Source organism: Erpetoichthys calabaricus, chromosome 9, assembly GCF_900747795.2.
Source record: "Erpetoichthys calabaricus chromosome 9, fErpCal1.3, whole genome shotgun sequence".
In the NCBI taxonomy this organism is placed as follows: Eukaryota; Metazoa; Chordata; class Cladistia; order Polypteriformes; family Polypteridae; genus Erpetoichthys; species Erpetoichthys calabaricus.
In genome coordinates this window covers 33,804,252-33,816,919 of record NC_041402.2, presented here as the reverse complement: position 1 = coordinate 33,816,919, position 12,668 = coordinate 33,804,252, and the positions used below count along the sequence as shown (strand labels likewise).

The following is a 12,668-nucleotide window of genomic DNA, read 5'->3' as shown; positions in this document are numbered from 1 at the left end:
AACGACAAGGCAACAGAGAGCAAGTAAATTATTCTGTTGCCTGTCTTTGACAGGTAGTGTGGCTAGTAAGACAATAAAGCATCCGCATCTACTGGGGTGCCCAGTCAATAAAATGTATATTTCGTCAAAACAAAGCGGAAATGCCAAAATCGTAGTCATTGTCAGAAAAAATACTTAGGTTTTTTAAAGACAGTTCTGTTTTCTGAAGTCGCGCTGAAGGCTCTCCCAACTATCTGTGCTGATACTTTGCACTTTTTCTCCTATCAAAAATATAAAGACGTCTTGTAAATAGTAATTCATCTTTCGTTATTATTATTTTATGGAATCTCCTGTGTATGGCGTCAGGCTCCTTTAGGGTTTTTTTTTTTTAATCTCCACGTAGCTAATTAGTATTCATGCATAGGGCATGCGCCTCCTTCTCTTATACTGCCGTGGAACTCGAAGATCGACCTGCACATTTGGCGACAAGCAGAGATAACCCGTTATTTATTTGAGAACTTGCATTATCGACTTATCTTTTCTACCACTGAATAGGTCCCCCAGAGTCTGTAATGCAAATGATCAGCGTTATATACTCCGGTTGGGCTGTCCCATCCAGTGTTGGGGTTACAACTCCCGGGGATATCTCGCTAGCGTCGCAAAGCATTATGGGGCGCTGGGGGAAAACGTTCTCCCAAAACTAACGAATTATCAGTAAATAAAATTAATTGGGGCAAATGTGAACGTAGCCAATTCACTGCGAGTAACGCTTTGGCAAAATTCGCTGATCAACACTATTAATGAACTTCCCCAAAATGAGCCATCAACACGTAATGCCACCACTGTTCGACACCTGTCTGTATCGCCTGTTTATTTGGAATTTTCCTTTACAGTACATGGACATACAGTAGATAGTAAACTTCCTCAAAATCAGAGTAAAACTTTAAGAGCAGAAAAGAGGGATGATAATCCTTTAACCCAACATAAATGCACATTCTAAAATGTTGTTGATTAGATCCTGCCTGCAGGTTTTAAAAACGTTTTGAACAGATCCTCTTAAGTGAGAATTTGATTTTTTCCAATTTCAAACAGTATATATAATATCAGTTACCCGCTGACTTAAAAAAGAGGTGAGTTAGGATTCTCCTAGTTGAGCAAGATAAGCCAACGTACGAACTTCCCCAAAATCAGCCTTGAGTTTATTTCTACCGTTCCAGCACTTGTTGCTGTGGGGCGTTAATTAGTGTTGCACCCCAGAAACGCGCTTTTCTGCTTCTTCTAAAGAAGAAGGCGCTAGACGCCGTGTGAACGCTGCGGGTGGGTTTCAGGCTCTGAAACTATACGACATATTTGATTTAATTGGGATTTTTTTTTATTTTTATTTTACATAGAATACATTGTTAGGCTTTCAAGTCTGTGGAGGAAAAAGTAATTGCCCCCTGTGTGAAAAAGTAATTGCCCCCTGAACCTAATAACTGGTTGGGCCACCCTTAGCAGCAATAACTGCAATCAAGCGTTTGCGATAACTTGCAATGAGTCTTTTACAGCGCTCTGGAGGAATTTTGGCCCACTCATCTTTGCAAAATTGTTGTAATTCAGCTTTATTTGAGGGTTTTCTAGCATGAACCGCCTTTTTAAGGTCATGCCATAGCATCTCAATTGGATTCAGGTCAGGACTTTGACTAGGCCACTCCAAAGTCTTCATTTTGTTTTTCTTCAGCCATTCAGAGGTGGATTTGCTGGTGTGTTTTGGGTCACTGTCCTGTTGCAGCACCCAAGATCGCTTCAGCTTGAGTTGACGAACAGATGGCCGGACATTCTCCTTCAGGATTTTTTGATAGACTGTAGAATTCATGGTTCCATCTATCACAGCAAGCCTTCCAGGTCCTGAAGCAGCAAAACAACCCCAGACCATCACACTACCACCACCATATTTTACTGTTGGTATGATGTTCTTTTTCTGAAATGCTGTGTTCCTTTTACGCCAGATGTAACGGGACATTTGCCTTCCAAAAAGTTCAACTTTTGTCTCATCAGTCCACAAGGTATTTTCCCAAAAGTCTTGGCAATCATTGAGATGTTTCTTAGCAAAATTGAGACGAGCCCTAATGTTCTTTTTGCTTAACAGTGGTTTGCGTCTTGGAAATCTGCCATGCAGGCCGTTTTTGCCCAGTCTCTTTCTTATGGTGGAGTCGTGAACACTGACCTTAATTGAGGCAAGTGAGGCCTGCAGTTCTTTAGACGTTGTCCTGGGGTCTTTTGTGACCTCTCGGATGAGTCGTCTCTGCGCTCTTGGGGTAATTTTGGTCGGCCGGCCACTCCTGGGAAGGTTCACCGCTGTTCCATGTTTTTGCCATTTGTGGATAATGGCTCTCACTGTGGTTCGCTGGAGTCCCAAAGCTTTAGAAATGGCTTTATAACCTTTACCAGACTGATAGATCTCAATTACTTCTGTTCTCATTTGTTCCTGAATTTCTTTGGATCTTGGCATGATGTCTAGCTTTTGAGGTTCTTTTGGTCTACTTCTCTGTGTCAGGCAGCTCCTATTTAAGTGATTTCTTGATTGAAACAGGTGTGGCAGTAATCAGGCCTGGGGGTGGCTACGGAAATTGAACTCAGGTGTGATACACCACAGTTAGGTTATTTTTTAACAAGGGGGCAATTACTTTTTCACACAGGGCCATGTAGGTTTGGATTTTTTTTCTCCCTAAATAATAAAAACCATCATTTAAAAACTGCATTTTGTGTTTACTTGTGTTATATTTGACTAATGGTTAAATGTGTTTGATGATCAGAAACATTTTGTGTGACAAACATGCAAAAGAAAAAGAAATCAGGAAGGGGGTAAATAGTTTTTCACACCACTGTATAACTGTTGTGACCCGATGTACGTGACACATTGTTATGGCAGAGCCTCAGCTTTCTCTGTGGTTTCCAGTTTCAATATTGTATGTTTTTTCAATGTGAAATATTTAATTTAGATTTTTATTTCGGTAGGAGTCATTTTTTCAATGTGCCGCTCGTTTCTTTTTGTTTCATATGGCAGGTCTTTATGTTATTATTGTAAATAAATTTACGTAATGTGAGTCTGTTAATTTATTTTTTTCATGGCTGGTGCAGCACTTTACAAATTTGTGAACCCAAAAGTGTAGCTTATTCACTATTCATTTGGCAGCCTGCACATTGACTACTGGTTATGTTTCATATCTCATCAGTATTCTTTACACACACACATCAGTCTGGTACATATTTGGCTAAGAAAGAACTTTACATTTATAGCGGCGACAGAGAGCGCATTCACTCTGCACTCTCCATGTGTTCTAAATTTGCCTTTGCAATTCCACAATTCACACTCATTCAATACAAATGAAAGTGTGGAGTGGTGTACAAAAAAAACGGATTTCAATTTTGACCTTAATTGAAATATTGTTTTTAAAAGCTTTTAATTCTGATGCTTTAATCAATTTTAATAAAGACTGTTCAACAAAAGGATACCAAGAAAAACAAAATAATATTTTATTTCAGTTCAAAATTAAGTTTTAAAATATTGGATTTTGTTTCATAGTCTGATCCCATTTTTTATAAAATTGAAAACCGTTTATGGTCTTACCTTTATTTGTAAATGAAGTCCATGCGCCAATCCTTCTCCCCGAAAGTCTCCGTCACTTTCTTGTAAAAGTCTTCATTTTCCTTTCGTTTTAAAAGTCTCTCCACCTCAATGGAGATTACCGCCAAGAAGAACAACCAGCAACAAGCACCTGTTGGGCTCACATCCGCCCCCTTCGGTATGGCACGGTACTGTCAGCCTCACCTTGTGCCTTTCCACTTCGGGTTTTTGTCCGAATAAGAGGGACTAAATATATTAAAGATATTATAATGGCAGACTGTGGAAAGTCAAGGTGTATAATAAACGTGTCAGCAAACATTATATAGGCGACATACAGAGAGGCAGCAACAGGCACGCGCCAATTGCATGCATAAACCCAGTGTCTTAGGAACAGCGCAGTCGCAACTCGCGTTTCTCCCCTGTATTTGAACAGGAAATGCGCAAATTCAAAATTTGACAATATAAATAATCAAAATTATTGGAATCATACAGAAAACAAGTTTATAGCAAAGACCAGTGGACAAATGAATTTTATGTTCTCATTACTGTGGTGGGCTTGCGCCTTGCCTGGGGTTTGTTTCCTGCCTTGCGCCCTGTGTTGGCTGGGATTGGCTCCAGCAGACCCCCGTGACCCTGTAGTTAGGATATAGCGGGTTGGATAATGGATTGAGGGATGTTATCATTATTCGTTTTTTTACTTTTCATGATGCCTCCCCTGACCGTGTGTCCCTGGGTTAGAGATGGGTCCCTGGGTTCCTATGTGACGGCCCTGTTTCTTTTTTTTACATTCATAGAATAAACAATCAGAACCGCTTTCCTTTTACAACAGAGACGGCAAACACAAAGCAGTCTGCTAACATGTTCATCCAATTAAAGACCCCCACTTCCCATCGTGGCTTGTAAAATGCTGGGGAATATGAAATACAAGTCTGAGCAAAAGCTGAGCTTCCTGGGAGTATCAAATGCACAGTGTGAGTGCGCACTGAATATACTGAATGCCATGGAGTAGCTGGGCACACTCAGACTAGTTCGGCACACAGCTTAATGAGCAAATGCCAATGTGTAATTGTATAGTGTTGCCACATGTGCATACAGAGTATATAGACACATTGGGTTGAGCAGAGAGAACCTCATCAAGTAGGTGTTCATGCTGCCAGCTTCAAAACCACAAGAAATGCCCTTAATTGGATGCATTTTAAAGATAGCTTGTAGAACATATGCGGGCAAATAACCAGGCAATGGAAAGTTATCAATAATGGTAATGCCCTTAACTGCTCACCCTGCAGATACATGGACTGCTCACTACCTCTTAAGAATTTACCAGTTTATCCTCCCTACTGAACCCAACAGCTTTTCACTTCCAGTAGAGGGTCACTTCAGATCAAGGGTAAGAGAAGAGCCTCACGGAGCTGCTTGTTCCAAGTTCTTAGCCATGAAGGAGGTCAGTCAATGAAGCCTACAGTGTCTCACTGCTGGCCTTGAAAGTTAAAAACTTTACTTTCACTGGCACAATAATCCAGACTGGGCTTCCTGGCACCCTGTATCTACTGGACCTGCTTTAAATGGTAAGAACCTGGTACAATCAGCAACCTCTCCCAGTTTGGGTAGACCTCTCTAAAAAAAACTGTCCTGTTCAAAGTGACCTCTCCTTTACAGTGCCAAGTCTGGGGAGACAGACTGACACCCATTAAGAAACTGGGAAAGATGGCTCGACATACCACCCTGCTGGGCGCCACCACCATGTTGGACATTCCTTATCAAACCCTCCGCTGCGCTTTCATCTGGCAGTCCTGGTGTGGCTCGACATGAGCTACATGGGCACCGTGCGGCTCAACACCTCAGACAGCAGGCGGCCACTTCAAAGAGGGGCAGCCGCCTTTGATGTCAGGGAAGAAAGAGACGATGATTTACTTTCCAGCTGCTCTTCTTCCACCCGCTTTGAACAAACAAAACGCTTCTTCCTGTTCTTCGTGCGCCTACACAGATGAGGTGCCCCCTTTGGTGCCCAGCCATTGTTTTTAGAGGAACATTAAGGAAGTGGCATTGTTTTCGGCATCCTCTTATGGCAGGCAGGAGAGTCCAGTGAGATCAGTGTCATTCAGTTCACTTCAAGGGGGAGTCTAATGGAACAAGGAGGCTGTGGAGACCCTGCTGGACACTACGGGTTTGGTCAGAATGGGCTCTTTGCCATTTGCTCAGCCGGTTTAACACACAAGCGGGTCCAGAGATGGCAAACCCAGACTGGGTCTGCAGCATCCAAGACATTCTTAACTGGGACAGTGTGGGCCCCAAAAGCAGCTGTGGAGCATAATGAACTTGACTTGAATTGTGGAGGACTTCTCCACATAAAAAAGAGCCAAACAATTCCTCCGAAATTCTCCCTTTCTGTCTGAACCTCACGTTTTCAGTCATTTGCATCGAAACGGCTTTGAAGTTCTAAGATAGTCGGTGGGGAAGGGGGGGATCCACTTATCTGCACATATAAATGTTCAAAGCCTCTAAAGACCCTGGAACAGATGTACGCTATCACTGCCTCTCCTGGTGCCCCCCACCAGCCCCCCGCTGAGCCTATCGGCACTTCAAAGCTGCTTGCTATCTGGCTGAAACAAAGCGCAGACTCGCAACATCCAATCTCCTTTTCTTTCCCTCCATTTAAATTGTTGCTGCTGCTTCGAACCTGGGCCCCTTCACACAGCAGCAGAGATCCAATGCCCTACATAGGGGTCAGGCAGGCATACAGCCCGAAGATGACATGGACGCAGGGCATAAGACCAAGAACATCTCACCCTGACGTCTAGAAAGACACCAAAGGGGAGTCACAGTAGGCAAGGCACACACGAGCCACAGGCAGCATTGCCTTTCACCTTTGTAAGCCTTTCATACTTCTCCATTTACAGTGAAATGCTAGATGAACTTTAAAAATAAATCGTCATTCGAGGGGAGCCACAGTTTATACCACTAATGCGGAAACCAGATCTGGATGGGATACCACAGAGCACACGCACCCACACATTTAATATTGTTAGGTGGAAGGTGGAGGCCAGAGGTCTTGTAGGAAGTCTACGTACATGAACACAAGGAAGACATGCAAACAGTCCAGCCTCCTGAGTCTGAACCCCACCTTCAGTCATTGTCTGTGTCCTCAGGGACAGCCCTGTCTGTGTGTGAATGGGCACCCAGTGATGCTAGGATACGCTGTGTCTCCTCAGAACTTTCAGTCGTATTAAAGGGGTTTGGAAAATTACCCAAGTATCCAGTGGGCAGCATGGTGGCTCAGCAGTTAGTGCTACTGAAAGAAAACCTGGGTTCAATACCCAGTCTACTCACGGTATGCGTAAAGCATACACGTTCTGCCATTCCTGTGTAGCAACCGCAAAATACGGGAACGCGATTCCTACACTTCACAACCCGACAGGGGAGTGGACGATGTTGGAAGGTTACAATAGCATTACCATATTTGGTCCTCGGCCCCCCTTGACCCTATGCACCCCTGAAATAATTGGCAAAAAATAAAGCGCAACAGGAAGTATAACATTTGCTGTTTACATTTACTTGCCCAGTGCTCGAGTGCTCATTAGTGAACCCCTTCTCCAGCGCCCTAACCCTAACCGTAACCCCCGGTTTGACACAGACAATAAAAAAAAAGTAAATAATAAAAAAAAACTGTTCTTTGAGAATGCAAAAGAAAGCTTTAACTTAGTCCACAATATAAGAAAACAATAAACCCTGCAGTTCAGTTCCTCCCGTATGGCAGGAGGAAACACAACAGTCCTTTGGCGAAACGGCTTCTCCGCGGACTATCACGAAGAATGCAAACTCAGGGACCCGACTCACCAGACGGGAGCACCCACAGAACACCAGTACCTGGCCTTTTCTCGGGGATTCGTCACTTGATTATTTCTTCAGGGTGGCTACCCACAGATAGCAGACGTCCCTGGGTGAAGTAAGATCCTGAATAATTCTTTTGAGCGTGGATAGTCGACGCCTTGCCTTCAGCCTTATCCTTCCTTCTCTCTCCTCTCCTTGATCCGCCTTTCCCCTTAAAAAGAAAAAGTTTCCCGCCGAAAATCCTTGCCCCTCTCGGCAACAGGCAGCTGGAAAATTTACTTGGGCGGGATCCTCCCAGCACTGGGACGTCACCAAATGTGCCTGAAGGTCTATTTAAAACACCCTCCCAGCCAACATTATAAAGTGACGGACAATCCAGAAGGCCAACCCGACTGTCCGTTATGACGCCTTGCTACACCTGTGTGGGTTTTCTTTCCACATCCCCAGTAACATACATGTTATAAATTGGCTCTGTGTGTGTTTATTATGTGTGTGGGCCCTGCATCACCATCTAGTATCATGAGGATTGGCTGGATCTCCCCACAACCTTCAGTTGTATTAAAGGGGTTTATAAGATGTTTACATGAATAAAATGTACGACGGTGGCTTAGTGGCCAAGAAGGCTAGACTGTATACACCAAAGATGCAGGTTCAACTTACCACTGCTGGTTCATTTTCACTTCACCGGACAGTGCTGCAGTCTGTGGAATTTGGAAATAACCAAACTGTACTTGCCTGACTAAAACAATCAGTTAAATAAATATGTGCAAAAGCAGCTGGCACAGTGACATTGTCACAACTGCTGAGTCCTATGCTAGATTCCCTTCTCTGTGAAGTTTCCATGTTCTCCACTGGTGTCAGTGGGCTTTTACATTGGCCCCATGTGTAATTGTACTGGCACCCCATGGCTGGCTTCAACCTTGTGCTCAGTGCTTCTGGGCTAACCCCAGTTGATCGTGACCCTAAAGTAGATGACTAGGTTAGAATATCAACAGACGGATGTACAAATGATTCTGTAAATATCAGAGGACTCAAAGGACTCTCACCTAAATTAGCAGGTGGGCACAAAACATGAATGACGCGTCTAAAGGATGGTGAGGGTGGTCAAGTTACTGGACTCATGTTGGGAGAAAAGGCAGCAGGAGCAATAACAGTCCTAGAGTCTTCTACTCAGTGAGCTGGCCTCTCTTCTGCCACATTGAAAACTTGCCATGAATTCACTTGAGCAGTTCCAATAACACAAAAGCCACAGCCGATTATGTTGAGCGCTGATCCATTTCTGTTCTGTTATCCAAATTAGGAATACGTTCCACACTTGTGCTTTTCAATTAAAATGATCTTTAACTTGTTTTTCCATGATGGAGTTCAGGTTTTACTTAATTCAGCCAATTCCTCTGTTTTCCATATTGCTTGATTTTCTATTTGAGGTCATGTCTGGTGGTCTGAAATGGGTAGTGTGCCCAGTCCAGGGTGAGAACCTGAGTTAAAGAGAACTCAAATTCAGACTGGCACTGTGTACTTGTAAATGAGGCTATTAGAAATAAACTGGATGCATTAGGATTAAAAGTCAAATCGGAGGTAAAAAGCTTAGGGGTAACCGTTGATTGTAATCTGAATTTTAAATCACATATTAATCAGATCACTAGGACAGCATTTTTTCACCTAAGAAACATAGCAAAAGTTAGACCTCTTATATCATCGAAAGATGCAGAGAAATTAGTTCATGCGTTTGTTTTCAGTCGGCTAGATTACTGTAACGCACTCCTCTCAGGACTACCCAAAAAAGACATCAATCGTTTGCAACTAGTGCAGAATGCAGCTGCTAGAATCCTTACCAGGAAAAGAAAATCCGAACACATTTCTCCAGTTTTGATGTCACTACACTGGTTACCTGTGTCATTCAGAATTGACTTTAAAATTCTGCTTATGGTTTATAAAGCCTTAAATAATCTCGCCCCATCTTATATATCGGAATGTCTGACACCTTATATTCCAAATCGTAACCTCAGATCCTCAACTGAGTGTCTCCTTAGAATTCCAAGAGCAAAACTTAAAAGAAGTGGTGAGGCGGCCTTCTGCTGTTATGCACCTAAAATCTGGAATAGCCTGCCAGTAGGAATTCGCCAGGCTAATACAGTGGAGCACTTTAAAAAACTACTGAAAACACATTACTTTAACATGGCCTTCTCATAACTTCACTGTAATTTAATCCTGATACTCTGTATATCTAATTCATTATAATAACTATTCGTTCAAAATCTGTACTAACCCCTACTCTCTCTTCTGTTTCCTTTTCCGGTGTCCTGTTGGTGGTGGCGTGCGCCACCACCATCTACCCAAAGCACCATGATGTTCCAACAATCATGGATGGATTAAAAGCCAGAAATCTGTATGACCATCAGCATCAAGTGACTCCGTGAAAAACCCGAACTACAAAGAGGACTATTTCATTTATGTTAGGTAGAATGCCCAGAGGGGACTGGGTGGTCTCGTGGCCTGGAACCCCTACAGATTTTATTTTTTTCTCCAGCCTTCTGGAGTTTTTTTTTGTTTTTTCTGTCCACCCTGGCCATCGGACCTTACTCCTTTCTATGTTAATTAATGTTGTCTTATTTTAATTTCTTATTTTGTCTTTTATTTTTCTTCTCTCCATTATGTAAAGCACTTTGAGCTACTTTTTGTATGAAAATGTGCTATATAAATAAATGTTGTTGTTGTTGTTGTTGTACTTGGGTAGCAAGAAACCAGCATTTTTCTGTTAGTGCCATTATTGAAAAGGCATAAGTAAAAAAAAAAACAATGCTTTACCATATTTGGTGTAAACGTTTTGGTGCTCAGTTATGGCCAACTTGTTCTGAGTTTTGTTCAGTTAAGGAAGACGTACGTTTCAAGGTAAGGCAGTTGTGCTCACCAGTCATGGCACCGGAGAGTGGTGATGTGGTCTATGTTGATATGCACTTGAAAGTAAGAATTTCACTGAAATCTGTACACATGACAATAGTTCTACTATTATTATTATCATCTATCTATTATATACTTTCTTTCACATCTATTTGTTAATTATATAGTACATTTCAATTCTATCTGTCTAACATTGTTCAACTCACTATTCATGGTGCCATAGAATGGCAATAACTGACATGTTGATTAGCATTCGCAAGTACAGTAAGTCTGCAGATTTCATAATACAACTGCTACTACTTCTACTAAGACTCTCTATTATATAGTGCCTTTCATCTATCTATTATATAGTACTTTTCCTATCTGTCTAAGTTGGTTGGTTCTACTCGCCAATCATTGCACTGGAGAGTGGCAACATGTTGCATGCTGACTACCAAATGGAAGGAAGAGTTTCACTGTACTCTGTACAAGACAGTACTACTGCTACTACTAGCTGTTATATAGTGCTTTTTGTATCAATCTGTCATTTATATTGTGCCTTTCATATCTGTCTATGTATTAATCTGTCTTCTGTATAATGCTCTTCACATCTATCTGTCTATCTATCTATGGTAGCTCTTCTCCGTAATTATGGTGCCAGAAAGTGGTGACACATTACATGTTGATTAGCACAAGCAAGTAAAAATTTTACTGTACTCTGTACCCAGGAAAGTGCTACAATGTCTGTTACTATTACCATCTATCTATTAATTAGTGCCTTTTATATCCCTACATATATTATATAGTACCTGTCCTATCTATATATCTAAGGTAGTTCTCCAGCTCTGCAAGTGGGTCCTTCAACTTGCAGGGAAAACTCGGGGGTTGGTGGTGGCAGGACTGGCACTCCAGCCACTGTAAAAAAATTTTTAAAACTCCCACTGTTCCACTCCATCTGAACTGGTGTGGTGCTGGGGTGTCACCCATTGCACAGCTGCACTCAGGTCCTAATCTGGGATGCTGAGGTAGTTTGTCATGTGGTGGGTGCAGCAATGCGCCGTATCAGTGTATGCAGCTAACCCCTCTGTCTGTTCACTAATCATAGTGCCTGAGAATGGTGACATGTTGTACGTGCATTAGCACATGTAAATAAGAATTTCACTGTTCTCTCTACTACTACTATTATATAGTGCCTTTCATATCTATCTATCTATCTATCTATAATATAGTGATTTTCAAATCTATCTATCTATCTAGTTATATAGTGCCTTTCACATCTATCTACCTATATATTTAAGGTAGTTCTATTCACTAATCATAGCATTGAAGAGTGGTGACGTGTTGTATGTTGATCAGCGTAAGCAAGTAAGATTTTCACTGTATTCTGTGCACTGGGCAATAAGGACCCTGTAAACACTGTCAGTGCATTGACCCTGTTAACCTACAGTACAGTAGCATGGACGGCACAGTAGTTATTGCCATTTCCTCACAGCTCAAATTCCAGGTCTGGTGTATCATCTGTGTTAAGTCCTACAGCTATATAAGTTTCCCTTTCACATTCTACAGCCTCACAGGTTATGTTAACTGGCAACTCTAAACTTGGCCCTGCATAAATCAGAGTGGGTGGATTTGTGTGTGTGAGTAAGTGTGCCCTGTGAAGCACTGACTGCCAGGGTTAGGGTTAGGGTTAGCAAGTTAAGATAATCGACAGATTAGTGCCATATAACAATAATGAAATGTTCTCCAAATGGGCAGTGATGCTTTGACTTTGGTTCAAATCCCAGCACAGTCATGTGGAACCTCTGTGTGTGCCCATTGTACCCCTATTTCCTCAAGTCTTGCCAGGCAGTTTGACTACTAAATGTGCTGCAGCAGTGCCCTCTCCTGGGTGGGTTCCTACCTTGCACTGGATCCCCTCATCCCCTATATTTCAATAAGCATATTTTAGCAAATGAATACATAGTTATATATTTATAGAGGCGGCACGTTGGCGCAGTGGGTAGCGCTGCTGCCTCGCAGTTAGGACACCTGGGTTTGCTTCCCGGGTCCTCCCTGCGTGGAGTTTGCATGTTCTCCTCATGTCTGCGTGGGTTTCCTCCCACAGTCCAAAGACATGCAGGTTAGGTGTATTGGCGATTCTAAATTGTTCCTAGTGTGTGCTTGGTGTGTGGGTGTGTACATGCCCTGCGGTGGGTTAGCGCCCTGCCTGGGGTTTGTTTCCTGCCTTGCGCCCTGTGTTGGCTGGGATTGGCTCCAGCAGACCCCCATGACCCTGTAGTTAGGATATAGCGGGTTGGATAATGGATGGATGGATATTTATAGAGCACTTTAGAAAGGTGTTCACTATACAAAAGGCACTATATGAAATAAATAA

General features: G+C 42.5%; 1 long non-coding RNA gene across 1 annotated transcript in view; it reads left to right on the top strand.

Moving 5' to 3' along the window:
• LOC127529182 (uncharacterized) overlaps positions 1-12,668 on the top strand; it is a 333,856-nt gene that overhangs the window by 309,422 nt on the left and 11,766 nt on the right. The window lies entirely within an intron of this gene.